The sequence below is a fragment of the Prosopis cineraria genome, unplaced genomic scaffold (assembly GCF_029017545.1).
Source record: "Prosopis cineraria cultivar Desert tree isolate PC_DT_omini unplaced genomic scaffold, ASM2901754v1 PC7, whole genome shotgun sequence".
NCBI lineage: Eukaryota > Viridiplantae > Streptophyta > Magnoliopsida > Fabales > Fabaceae > Prosopis > Prosopis cineraria.
Window position 1 is genome coordinate 28,086,204 of NW_026555338.1, and position 14,766 is coordinate 28,100,969.

Here is a 14,766-nt window from a genome sequence, read left to right on the forward strand (position 1 = left end):
ACAATATTATAATTCAGCATCAATCCTGATACGTCACCACATCATTTCAATTGCTTTCTTCCTTTTGCAGAATCATTTCTTTCGGTTGACCTCCATCTCTTCAGACTCACAACAGCTTCATCCATGGCAGGAGCTTTGGTTGGTGGTGCTTTTCTGTCTGCTTTTCTTCAAGTGGCTTTTGACAGGCTGGCTTCGAGTAATGTTTTGGACTTCTTCAAGAATCGAAAATTGAACGAGATGCTGCTCAGTAAGTTGAAGTCGGTGCTATTATCCATTGACGCTGTAGTTGACGATGCATAACAAAAGCAGATTGCTAATCCAAAGGTTAAGGATTGGATTGATGTGGTCAAGGATGTCATGTTCGATGCTGAGGATGTCTTGGATGAGATTGATTATGAAGTGACCAAGCGCAAGGTGGAAGCCGAGTTTCAGAGTCAAACCAGTGCTGCCCACAAGGTACGAAACTTCTTCAATCCTTCTGTTAGTTCATTTGAGAAGGAAATTGAATCAAGGATGAAAAACGTGCTTGAAAAACTTGAATATCTTGCATCTCAAAAGGGTATATTAAGTTTGAATGAACGTGGTAGTGGTGCTGGGTTGAGAAGTTCAGTATCAGAAAGATTGCCTACAACATCATTGGTTGATGAAACTAGCACGTATGGTAGAAAAGATGAGAGAGAAAAAAATTATTGAATGGTTGCTAACGGACAATGATAACAGTCAACTATCTGTCATTTCTATAGTTGGGATGGTGGGTTAGGGAAAACTACTCTTACACAGCTTATTTATAATGATAGGAGGGTGGTGGATAAATTTGACCTCAAGGTTTGGCTCTGTGTTTCTGAAGAGTTTGATGTATTGAGGTTAACAAGAACAACTTTGGAGGCAATTGCTACGTCTAAGGATGATAGTAACGATCTAAATATACTTCAAATCAAATTGAAGCAATCACTGACTCAAGAGATTTCTTGTCGTTTTAGACGATGTGTGGAATGAAGATTATCAGTTATGGGAGGCCCTACAATTACCCTTCAATCATGGGGCTCCAGGAAGTAAAATTCTTTTGACCACCCGCAATGAGAAAGTTGCTTCAACCATGTGTTCAACTGAAATGCTTCCATTAGAGCTCCTATCAGAAGAAGATAGTTGGTTGTTGTTCAGCAAATATGCATTCCGCAATGCAGCAGATGTTATTCGTTCAAACTTCGACCTTGAAGATATTGGTAGACAAATCAATAAAAAGTGCAAAGGATTGCCATTGGCTGTGAAAACCATTGGGAGTCTCTTGCACGCGAAAATATCTCATGAGTAATGGAATGGGATTTTAAGAAGTGAGATATGGGAGGAGAGGAGTAATAGCAAAATTCTCCCAGCTTTGAGATTGAGCTATAGTTACCTCTCCTCTCATCTCAAGAGATGCTTCGCATATTGCTCGTTGTTCCCCAAAGATTATGACTTTGACAAGGAACATCTAATTCAATTGTGGATGGCTGAAAATTTCTTACCTTGTGCTCATCAAAGCAAAGATGCTAAGGAAATTGGAGAACAATTCTTCCATGATCTATTGTCGAGATCTCTTTTCCAACGATCAACTGTAGATGAAATGCATTTCATCATGCATGACCTTATAAATGATTTGGCAAAAGATGAGTATGGAAAATTTTGCTATAGGTTAGAAGTAGACGAAGGAAATGACTTGACCGAAATGACCCGCCATGTTTCATATTTAAGAAATGTATTTGAAACTTCTAAAAGGTTTAAGGTTATATGCCAGGCTAATAGATTGCGCACATTCTTGCCTCACCCTTGCCGCGAATTGCATGCTGGATGTCTAGCAAGGTTATAAATGATTTGCTCTCGACGTTTAGTTGCATCCGGGTTTTATCTTTGTCTTATTCTCATCACATTGTCGAATTGCCTGATTCAATAGGAAACCTTAAACATATACGATATCTAGACTTTTCAGATACTGGCATAAGGAAATTACCTGATTCAATATGTCAGCTTTATCATTTACAAACATTAAAGCTGTGGCGTTGTCGCTTTCTGGAAAAGTTACCGGCGGCTTTGCATAAACTCATGAATTTGAGGCATCTTGATTTTCGTGAAACTCGGGTGAGAGAGATGCCGAAGCAGTTGGGTGAATTGAAAAATCTTATGGTATTGTCATCATTTATTGTGGGCAAATGTGGAGAGACTGACATCAAACAGATACAAGAACTAAATCTTTGTGGATCAATTTCCATCTTAGAGTTACAAAATGTAATTTCTCCAGCGGATGCTTCAGAAGTCAATTTGAAAAGTAAGATATACTTGGAGGAGTTGTCATTAGAGTGGAATATGGACCATGAAAATTCACACAATGATAAGGACGTGCTAGAGAAGCTGCAACCTCATCAAAACTTAAAAAAGCTTTTAATTAGAAATTATGGGGGCATCGAGTTTCCAAATTGGTTTACGGGTCTTTCATTTCCCAACATCGTGTCCCTAGAGCTGACGAATTGTAAAAACTGTTTTTCCTTACCATTGGCAAACCTCCTTCCATCTCTCAATTCACTGTTAATTATAGGGTTTGCTAATCTAGTAGCTATTGGTCCTGAATTTTATGGAAATAACTTAACTAACTACACCATCCTCAGAAATCTCCTGTGCTTTCCCGAATCTTCAAGTATTGTCTATAGAAGACTGTCCCAAACTTGAAGGGCACCTTCTTCCACAATTTCCTTCTCTAAGGACGCTAGTAATTGAAAATTGCGAGAAACTTGTGGCTTCAATTCAATGCACTCCATCTCTTCATAAATTGTTTCTAAAACATTGTGCAAAGATGCAGTTGGAATGTCTTCCATCAACTTTAAAAGTTCTCCACATTTCTGGATACTTCACAGAGATCTTATCAATTGAAAAGATTGTGAATACCATTGTCCATTCCAATCTTGAACGGTTGAATTTTTCTGATTGTCCCCTGTTGGAATTCCCGTCTTGCTATTGTCATAACTTCATTCTTGAAATGAACATGAGAGGAAGATGAGACTCTGTGAAGTCTTTTCCACTGGATTTATTCCCCAAGCTTCAGACATTGAGGCTGTGGGACTGTAGTAATCTTGAAATGATATTTTTTCAGAAGGACACCATGAGTTTCTTTTAAGGTTGGACATACGGAAGTGTCCAAAATTTGTATCATTTCCCAAAGGAGGATTTTCCGCCCCCAAACTAGAATCTTGCATACTTGCAGAATTGGAGAATTTGAAATTGCTGCCTGAGAAAATGCACATCCTCTTTTGCTCGCTCGAACACCTAATGATAAAGAGCTGCCCACAAGTGGAATCACTTCCTAAGGATGGGTTGCCATCGAATCTTATAGCGTTCGAAGTATCAGGATGCCCAAAGCTCATAAGAACTCGAATGGGATTGAATTTGAATAGTCTGACTTCTCTACATTATTTGATGATTGGAGATGCGAACGATGTGTCTCTTCCTGATATAGGACTACTACCCCCTACTCTTAATTCCCTTTGGTTCTCTAACTGCCCCAATCTTAGAACGTTGGAACACAAAGGTCTTTGCCACTTGTCCTCTCTCCAACATTTGCATCTTACTGGCTGTCCTAAACTCCAATGCTTGCCGAAGGAGGGTCTGCCCAGTTCCCTTATTCGACTAGGTATCAGTGGCTGTCCCTTGCTCAAAAAGAAGATCCTAAAACAAAAGGGCAAATATTGGGCAATGATTTCTCACATCCCTTTAGTTGATATTGACGGTAATGTAGTCAATTGAAGTGAGCTTCTCAATGACAAGTCCATCAATTTCATCCTTCTTGGTTTCTCATCAGGTATGTGCTCTTTTTTTCTTTTCTTGAATTTCAAATCATAGAAATTTTTGTTCCTTTTTTTTTCTTCCATTGATTGATTTATAGATTTCCTTGTTTGTTTGAAATTTTCATTTACCTATTATATGTATATTATCTTGCTCCATCAAAAAATGGCTTTTTTCTAATTCTACTTAAAGCAAATGAAAATTAAAATTCTTATTCTAGCTTCAATATTAATATCTATGAAATTCATCTTGTCATTAGATAATATGAATTTTCGTTAGCCAAGCTCATTTCAACTCAACTATTGATAAAAGAGTTTCCATGATTTGGTTAAACAATTTATATTAATGAATCAAATAATAAGAGTTACAACATTTGACTAATACTTCTTTAATCTTATCTATGAGTTATTTCCAACATGTTTTACTGAAAATGAGAAGAATCTTAAAATTCATTGATTTTATTTAAAAATTTAATGAATTCTCAACTTTGCCCCTATTTATATATAATTTTATAATATATTTTATCTCTTCAACATTTAATAAAAAATAAAAAAAAATTTAAAATAAAATTTAATAATATAACTTAAAAATAAGATAAAAAAATATTCTCTCGGATCTATTTATATATGAGGGAGTGTGAACAATAAATATCATATGCAGTAACAGATAAATGTTCTTGACCGTGTTTCTTTTTCAAAAGCCTAAAACTTTGATATCAATTGTTCAAATATCATATCAAGTAGCTCATTAGCACTGCTATCAGAAACATGAGGCTTTGACCTACCCTGAAGTCAACATAGCCTGACTTTCATAGGAGTGAGAACAATTGACTAATGCTGAACATTAATCTTTGGTTGATGAAATTGGCCCAAAAGTAACGTGGTTTCCATTGCTGTGGAATTTGACAGTTGAGACATTGTATTAAAGTGAGCCTTTGATGATTGCATCAACCACAAATCGTACAGCTTCGCAAAGGTACACATATGAAATTGTATTTCAGTATTTCTTTTTTCTGTTTTCAAATCTTTTAGTCATGTATTTCATTTGTTTTTTATTATTTTGGCAGATTTCATGTCAAAGTGATATGTCCAGATATAGACATGATACTATGAGCGTGTCAAAGCACAAGTAAGATTTTAATTGCATATATCTGCATCCAGGATTTTCCAAATAATTGTATTTATATTAATGTGCTAGGGAAATATATGCATAACAGATAAATATGAATGTGTGATATTTATCTTTTCCATATCATCACGGTACCATAATAGAACTATGGCAACCTAGATTTTTTTTTGGCATTGTGAACAGAGACTTATTGGTCCTTCTTTCCTTTTACAGGCTCTCATATTGTCCACTGAACATAAGAGACTCTTCTAATATATAGACTTCATGTTGTCCAATTGCTAAAGAAGGTCTTCTCTTTTTTCCTTCTACTCACAACATCACTTTGAATAACAGTACCAAAATTGAAAATAGAAGCAAGGCAAGATGACACCTCCCTTGCTTAAGATTTATGATGATGAGTCACCAGCTTTAAGGGTATGTTTGAGAGTATGTATTGAAAGATAAGGTCAAAGAAAGTGAGAGAAGGGGAAGAGATGGTTAAATTACATTTCCTTTTCCCTGTTTAAGAAAGATTTCTCCTCCAAAATCCTCCAAATTAAAACTTGACATCAAGTTTATTTGAAAATCCTTAATTACCATCTCTTTCTTATTTATGATTTCCAAACAAAAGGAAGGTTTCCATAAAATCTAAGGTTCAGTTTGGTCACCAGAAAGGAATGAATGAAATAGATTAAAAAAATAAAAATAAAAATAAGATAATCAAATATAGAGGGAGACAGGTGAATCATATTATAAGGAAGAAGGATAATTTTAGTTCATATAGTTGGAAATCATGATTTATAAGATTTTTTAAGGATGTGATGATTCTCATATTTGTGATATAATTTTTTCAATCTATTCCATTTCCATCATTTCTAATAACCAAATGGGGCCTTAATTTCCTTCTCTTATCTTCCATTATCCCTGGACCAAACATACCCTAGAAGAGATATTCACCAAGTGTTATTTGTCTGGCAGAACATCAGGTACTCACTCTTATTTGACATCTCATTTTATGATTGGAATATTCCTTTCCATGGCTAGCAATGTTGGGAAAACTATGCTGGCGCACTGCAACAGGTTGGTTCATGGAAGCAGTAAAAGGGAATCCCTCAACTAAGAGGTAACTTCTATTTTATCATCTGAACATCAATGGTTGCATATTTCAAATTGTGCCAAAGATGAGGCTCACAAAACCCACCCAGCTTGGCAACTAAACTAATTTGCAATCTGCTTCTCAATTTTCATTAAATGGTTTAGTACTTATTTCTGCTAACTAATATGTTTATTTTATTAAATTTTGTTGAACCAAGCTTAGCAGCTCAACCACAATGCAATCTAGTTCTCACATCTTGTTATCTGAACATCCATGCTTATAAGTTTCTTAATAGATGAATTCATGAAATCATTCTGGCAAAAAAAAATTCATAAAATCATTATTATATTTTTGTTGATCCAATCTTGGCAACTAAACTAATTTGCAATCTAGTTCCCAATTTTGGTTAAATGGTTTAATACATGTTTATGGTTTTGGTGACGTTAACTAATCTGTTTATTTTATTAAAGTTGTTCTCCAAAGCTTACTCATCCTCTGTTATACTGTTTACAGAAGCCAAATGCAAAAAGTCAATGTCATTTTCTAGCCACCTTCTATTGTAACAAGTATTTCTTTTGCATTAGGTCCCTATTACTTCTTTTAAGAAACAACCTGAGAAGGGGCAAAATATGAGAAAGGCTTAATGCTATCTGGAGGAAATGAAAGTTCTGCTTCAACTGAGTGAGATTCAAATGGTAGAAGCCACTATTGAATACCATTAATGGAATATTGAGCTCCATTAATGGTATGCAAATATGGACATTGGGAGTTTGCTGACAAAATTTGAAGCTCTCCCATAAATTGGTTCTAAAACATTGTGCAAAGGTGCAGTTGGAATGTCTTCCATCTACTCTAAAAGTTCTCCACATTTCTGGCTACTTCACATAGATCTTATCAATTCAAAAGATTGAGAATACCATTGCCAATTCCAATCTTGAAGAGTTGATTTTTTCTGATTGTCCCCTGTTGGAGTTTTCATCACGCAATTGTCATAACTTCATTCTTGAGATTTACATAAGAGGAAGCTGCGACTCTCTCAAGTCTTTTCCGCTGGATTTATTCCCCAAGCTTCAGTCTTTATGGCTGTGGGACTGTCATAATCTTGAAATGATGTCTGTTTCACAAGGACACCATTACTCTCGTAGAGACTTGAACATATAAAGGTGTCCTAAATTTGTATCATTTCCTAAAGGAGGATTTTCCGCCCCCAAACTAGAATATTGTGTGTTTGTAGAATTGGAGAATTTGAAATTGCTGCCTGGTAAAATGCGCATCCTCTTTTGCTCGCTCAAACATCTAATAATAAGGAGCTGCCCGCTAGTGGAATCATTTCCTGAGGATGGGTTGCCATCGAATCTTATAGAGTTTGATGTATCAGGATGCCCAAAACTACTCATAAGCACTCGAATGGGATGGGATTTGAATAGTCTGACTTCTCTACGTTATTTGATGATTGGAGATGCGAACGATGTGTCTCTTCCTGATATAGGACTACTACCCCCTACTCTTAATTCCCTTTGGTTCTCTAACTGCCCGAATCTTAGAACGTTGGAACACAAAGGTCTTTGCCACTTGTCCTCTCTTCAACGCTTGTATCTTCATGACTGTTCTAAACTCCAATACTTGCCGAAGGAGGGTCTGCCCAGTTCCCTTATTCGACTATGTATTAGTGGCTGTCCCTTGCTCAAAAAGAAGATCCAAAAACGAAAGGGCAAATATTGGGCAATGATTTCTCACATCCCTTTAGTTAATATTGACCGTGATGTAGTCAATTGAAGTGAGCTTCTCAATTACAAGCACATCAATTTCATCCATCGTAGTTTCTCATTAGGTATCTACTCCTTTTTTCTTTTCTTGAATTTCAAATCACAGAAATTTTTGTTCTTTTTTTCTTCCATTGATTGATTTATAGATTTAATTGTTTGCTTGAAATTTTCACTTTTATATATATCAATATTGGCTGTAGCTGCATAAAATGAATATCCTTCATTAACTCAAACACTCCTTTTTGGTTTGTCACACACTTAAAATTCTAACTAGGCATCGTTTAGTCTCATACCATGCACCCGAGAAGAACCTCGTTTTAAAACTTCATGAAAAAAGAAATGACACAGTTGCCTATTATGTATATTATCTTGCTCCGTCAAAAAATGGCATTTTTCTAATTCTACTTAAAGCAAGTGAAAAGTACGATTCCTATTCTAGCTTCAATATTAATATGTATGAAATTCATTGTGTCATTAGATGATATAAATTTTCGTTAGCCAAACTCATTTCAAACCCCACTATTTGATAAAAAGAGTTGCTATGATTTAGTTAAACAATTTATATTAATGAATCAAATAATAAGAGTGACAACATTTGGCGAATACTCCTTTGGTCATATTTTTGAGCTGCTTCTAATATATTTCACTGAAAACAATAAAAATCTTAAAATTCATTAACATTGTTTAAAAATTTAATGAATTTTCAACTTTGTCCCTATATATAAGTTTACAACATATTTTCTCTTTTTAACATTTAATAAAAGATAAAAAAAACTTTAATAAAAATTTAATAATATGATTTATAAATAGAATCAAAATTTTTTTTTTCTGCGGCCTATTTATACTTGAGGGAGTGTCGAACAATAATTATCATATGCAGTAATAGGTAAATCTTCTTGTCAGTGTTTCTTTTTCCAAAGCCTAAAATTTCGATATCAATTGTGCAAATATCATCATATCAAGTAGCTCATTAGCACTGCTATCAGAAACATGAGGCTTTGACCTACCCTGAAGTCAACATAGCCTGACTTTCATAGGAGTGAGAACAATTGACTAATGTTGAACATTAATCTTCGGTTGATGAAATTGGCCCAAAAGTCACGTGGTTTCCATTGCTGTGGAATTTGACAGTTGAGACATTGTATTAAAGTGAGCATTTGATGATTGCATCAACCACAAATCGTACAGCTTCACAAAGGTACACATATGAAATTGTATTTCAGTATTTCTTTTTTCTATTTTCAAATCTTTTAGTCATGTATTTCATTTGTTTTTTATTATTTTGGCAGATTTCATGCCAAAGTGATATGTCCAGCATATAGACATGATAATATGAGTGTGTCAAGCACAAGTAAGATTTTAATTGCATGTATCTACATCCAGGATCTTTCAAACAATTGTATTTATATTAATGTGCTAGGAAAATATATGTATAACAGATAAATGTGAATGCATGATATTTATCTTTTCCATTAAAGATTATAATATCATTGCGGTACCATAATAGAACTATGGCAACCTAGAGAGAGAGATATATATATATATATATATTTTGGTATTATGAACAGAGACTTATTGGCCCTTCTTTCCTTTTACAGGCTCTCATATTGTCCACTGAACATAAGAGTCTTCTACTATATGGGCTTCATGTTGTCCAATTCCTAAAGAAGGTCTTCTCTTTTTTCCTTCTACTCACAACATCTCTTTAAATAACAGTACCAAAATTGAAAATAGAAGCAAGGGAAGATAACACATCCCTTGCTTATGATTTATGATGATGAGTCAACAGCATTAAGGGTATGTTTGAGATTATGTATGAAAGATAAGGGCAAAGAAAGTGACAGAAGGGGAAGAGATGGTCAAATTACAAGTTCCCTTTCCCTTGTTTAAGAAAGATGTCTCCTCCAAAATCCTCCAAATTAAAACTTGACATCAAGTTTATTTGAAAATCCTTAATTACCATCTCTTTCTTATTTATGATTTCCAAACAAAAGAAAAGTTTGCATAAAATCTAAGGTCCAATTTAGTGACTAGAAAGGAATGGAATGGAATGAATTGAAAAAATAAAAATAAAAATAAGATAATCAAATATCATGAGGGGGAAGGGTGGTTTAATTCATTTTGTTTTGATTTTTTCAATTCATTCCATTCTCATCATTTCTAGCAACCAAACGGGACCTTAATTTCCTTTTCTTATCCTCCATTATCCTTGGACCAAGCATACTCTAGAAGAGATATTCACCAAGTATTATTTGTCTAGCAGAACATCAGGTACTTGCTCTTATTTGACATCTTATTTTGGGAAAAGTATGCTGGTACACTGCAACCGGTTGGCTCATCAAAGCAATAAAAGGGAATCCCTCAACTAAGAGATGACTTCTATTTTATCATCTGAACATCAATGTTTGCATATTTCTTCATACATGAGTCCATGACGGTTTTGTTTCAAATTGTGCCACAGATGAGGCTCACAAAACGCATGATTATATTTGTGTTGAGCCCAGCTTGGCAACTAAACTAATTTGCAACCTGCTTCTCAATTTTCATTAAATGGTCTAGTACTTTTTTCTGCCAACTAATATGCTTATTTTATTAATTTTTGTTGAACCAAGCTTAGCAGCTCAACCACAATGCAATCTAGTCCTCTTGTCTTGTTATCTAAACATCCATATTTATAAATGTCTTAATAGATGAATTCATGAAATCATTATGGCCAAAAAAAAAGTTCATAAAATCATGATTATATTTTTGTTGATCTAATCTTGGCAACTAAACTAATTTGCAATCTAGTTCCCAATTTTGGTTAAATGATTTAATACTTATTCATGGTTTGGGTGATGCCAACTAATCTGTTTATTTCATAAAGTTGTTTTCCAAAGCCTACTTATCGTCTGTTATACTGTTTACAGAAGCCAAATGCAAAAAAGACAATGTCATTTTTTAGCCACCTTCTATTGTAACAAGTATTTGTTTTGCATTAGGTCCATATAATTTCTTTCAAGAAATAACCTCTGAAGGGGCAAAATATGAGAAAGGCCTAATGCCATCTGAAGGAAATGAAAGTTTCTGCTTCAAGTGAGTGAGATTCAAATGGTAGAAGCCAATATTGGACACCAGTAATGGAATATTGAACTCCATTAATGGTCTGAAAATATGGACATTAGGAGGTTGCTGACAGAATTTGAAGCTCTCCAATAAATTGATTGTCAAGAAGACAAAGTTGGCTTTCCTCCTCTGCAAATGAGAGTAGAAGAAGAATCATTGCAGATCTAGCCTATTAAATTGATTTGGTGATCTAGATTTAATAATTTTTAAAAGTACAAATTTAATTTAAACGATTTAAATTTGCAATGGAGAAGTAGTGGAGGGAAAAAATAGTAGAGAGAAACCCACCTCCAAAAAGACTATGTGCTTTCAATACAAAAAAAACTTATCTTCACATTTTGGGTTCCTATCAGTCTTGTAGTATACACTTTTTTAAAAGAAGTTGAGTTTTTGAGTCGTGAGCATTAACTTTGCTTCTTTCTTGAGTAAAAATCTAGTTAGAAACATAGCTATTTTTCAATAATAGTTAGAAACACAACTGGATGTACATATCATGGCAATAGATTTTGAAAAACTTCCTTGTAAACACTATTTACGGTCTTGTTACCAATAAGCATGTAGCTCACTGATAAGGGGTTGTGCTAGCTTAACTATTAGTATCGAGTTTGAGTTTTAGATATACAGTTGTGTTAAATGCTTGTTGGGAGAGCTTTGCTGTCATGTGGTTTTACCCAGCTCAGCCTATGAATAATGACTAATTGTATAAAAAAATTATTTATGGTCTTGTTTAAAAGTTGATTGTTGCCATCATGAATAAATTTAAAGTCCATCAATACTCTTAACCCTTGATCATGCAACAGTCAACAGGTCATGTATAAAGACTAGCCTTGATAGATCAAACCCAACTTACTAGTCTTGCTTTCATTGTTTGCTACAAACATTCAACAAAGCAGTAATGAATGGATAGATAAATTGTTAAATCCTTCCAACTCAAGAAGATATTAACTAGGGCTGGTAATTTGGGTAGGTTGGGTTTATTCGAGCTGAACTCAATTCAAGTCGGACTTAAAGTATCATATTCTTTTAAAAAAACTCATATAGTCAAGTTCAATCTTAATTTTTTTCAGGCTGGCTCATCAGGTTTGGCCTGAATTACTGGCTCTACATACATGTAAAGTCAGTAATTTCAGCAGCCGAGCTTATTTTAGCTAGGCTCAATTCAAGATGGGCTTATTTAGATCAAGCTTAAAGCATCCTGCTTTTTTAAAAAAGCCCATATAGTCAACTTTGACTCTAACTTTTTTTGGGCGGATTTAGGTTAACCTGTCAAACTTGACTCAAATTATCGGCTCTAACATTAACAAGAGTATCATTTTGCCAAAATTATGGGCCACTCACCATTATTGAAGCCTTTGAGGTCATGTTATTGTTCAACGTTTAATTATGGTTATTTGTCTTTAATTAGTATATATCAATATATAAAATAATATTTAAATTAAAGCAAATCATGTTATCTACAAATTATATAAAATAAATTCATTTTTATAGGGGGTAATTTATAATTTATGATAAATGATTTATGGGAGTTTGGTCCACATATTTTGCTGAGTATTGTTATAGGTGCATGCACATTTTTTTGGGTGTTTTAGATTTCTATATTTTTCTTCATTTATAACGTTAGTCCTTATAATTTTACATGGACGTTGATATGGCACAAAGGGTATTAATATTGTTGACGTGCCCACTAATATGATTAAGTTTATGCTATTGTGTTAAATTAGTATTGAGTTGGACTTTTCAATATGCAAAATAAATTTTTAAAAAAGTTACATCAAGAAAAAAAAGGCTAACACGGAATTAAAAAAAACTCTCAACTTAAAACATTCATAAAATATCTCAAAAAATATTTAAAATGTATTTTAATCTTCATTTTAAGCTTTAAGAGTCAAAATTTTTTAAAACAAATCGAGTCTTCTACATTTTTTATAATATAAAAGTAACTAATTTTTTACAATATGCTTCTTGGAATCCACAAGCTTCATGAAGATTTTTAGGTCAAGCTCACTAGAATGTGATTGTGCGACAAGTTATTTAGAAATTTTGTTTTCTTACTTTTTGAATTGAAGTGAAGCGTGAGAAAAAAAAAAAAATTAAGAGGGGAATGATTGGTTTCAATAAGAAAAGATAAACAGTCACAAATAAAATAATAAATATAAAATGTGTGATATTTTTTATGTGGGTCATGATATCTATGAGTATAAAAAATAATAAAAAAATTTTAATTACATAAGAAAGTAATTATTATTTATTACCGGGAATAATTAATATCTATGAGATGGGAATATATAATACACCTTGGCCAAAAAACAAAAGGAATATATAATACACATATTACATATATTTACTAATATAAGATTTTGAGGAGGAAAGCATACTTGGTGTGTGTTGGCCGAGTGCTATACCGTATGCTGGAATGAAGTTACACACCAAACTCGATTCGTGACTCATAGCAAATGCACGCAGAGAGGATGAGAATTAAGGAAACTCAGAGAGTGAGTTATTGACTTCTTTTTTGTTAACCAAGAACTGAGAGAATTGCACCCATAAGCGAATGAAATGCGAGAACGTGCATATATGGTTGAGAAACCGTCCCTTCTTAAATTCAAAGGTTAAAAATACAAAAGGAAGAAATTACATTTTAGGCCCTGAGTAAATTGCACATTAAACCTAAGCATTTCTCATGATTGTGACAAAAACCTTATTCCTCAATTTGGGCTTTTATATGGGCCTGATCCACTAAAGGTAGATAATCTAACATCTCCCACTCACACTTGGTGGAAAAGATAATGTCAGTCTTGTCTCTTTCTCTTTCTCTTTCCTCTCTTCATACAAGGTGCCTTGTCGTGACCGCATAGGCTTGATGTCTTCATTTCAAGTGTTCGTACTAGGAATCCTATTAAGGACTAATACAAATAATCTTAAAGTTAAATTTATTCTTAATTGAATTCGTGCCTTAATGTCCTAGATTTACCACTATAAACTTTTCTCATTATGACTAATTTGATCCCTCTTGAGTCAGTCTAAGACTCAGATAGTCTCTCTTATATGCATAGTATCCACACTTATGCATCAACAAATTGTTTCATATGGGACATGTCTTGAATACGAGCATCGATGTGTATATTTAAGATAATCTTCCTTTCGCCCATATACCACTTTGATAGGAAACAGTTGCTTTCCTAACATGATACCTTTAGGTTGCATCAATCATGACCACAGGATGTATGTTAAAGTAGCAGACACTATGACATATCTTCATGATAATGTTAAAGTCAAAGGACATCATTGAAAGGATTTCTCCTTTCTGGGACTCACATAGCAATGAAGCAAGGATTTATTCACTTGCTTCCCATTGCGATTCTTAAGCACATGTGGTATGAAACACATGTTATGGTGTTACTCTTGCTTGTAAGAGCATACATCATTTTCATTTATTATTAACACAATACAAACTTATGTTCAGATACTCACTATACTTTAACCCAAAATCTTCTTCTCTATTGATCTCGTATGACGTCAATTTAAAAGAATTTGTTGTTTGGCTACAGGTATCATGAATATGGGGATCCATGACTCGATCTAAGTATACTTATGGATCTCATCTTGATTTGCTCTTTGATCGAGGTGATATATTATTTATGTTTCTTCTCTACCATATCAACATTTTTATTGCTTTGTTGGTGAACATAAATGTCTCATCTTTGATTTGAATGTTAAAGGCAGTTGCTCGTGTAAGGGAGTCAACCTTATCAACCTATATGACATACTAGACATTATATATTCTCAAGCGTATCTATATGGAAGTAATAAAAATTCTCATTAATATATAACCAAAATATTACATCAAGTTTGTCTTTTCACAATCTAGCTATGCCAAGAGCC

The 14,766-nt window shown here is 33.8% G+C and overlaps 1 long non-coding RNA gene across 4 annotated transcripts; it reads left to right on the plus strand.

Moving 5' to 3' along the window:
- Nucleotides 1–1,319: 1,319 nt before the first annotated feature.
- LOC129315117 (uncharacterized) lies at nucleotides 1,320–10,151 on the plus strand. 4 transcript variants are annotated; one of them, XR_008594384.1, is made up of 9 exons: nucleotides 1,320–3,826; nucleotides 4,719–4,938; nucleotides 5,152–5,225; nucleotides 5,962–6,040; nucleotides 6,598–7,844; nucleotides 8,766–8,977; nucleotides 9,069–9,130; nucleotides 9,378–9,449; nucleotides 10,043–10,151. It is a non-coding gene; the product is annotated as an uncharacterized LOC129315117 (long non-coding RNA). The 4 variants fall into 4 exon arrangements; XR_008594383.1 differs by lacking the exon at nucleotides 5,152–5,225 and having other exon boundaries at nucleotides 5,896–6,040; XR_008594386.1 differs by lacking the exon at nucleotides 5,152–5,225 and having other exon boundaries at nucleotides 5,896–6,040; nucleotides 8,817–8,977.
- The last annotated feature ends 4,615 nt before the right edge of the window (nucleotides 10,152–14,766 follow it).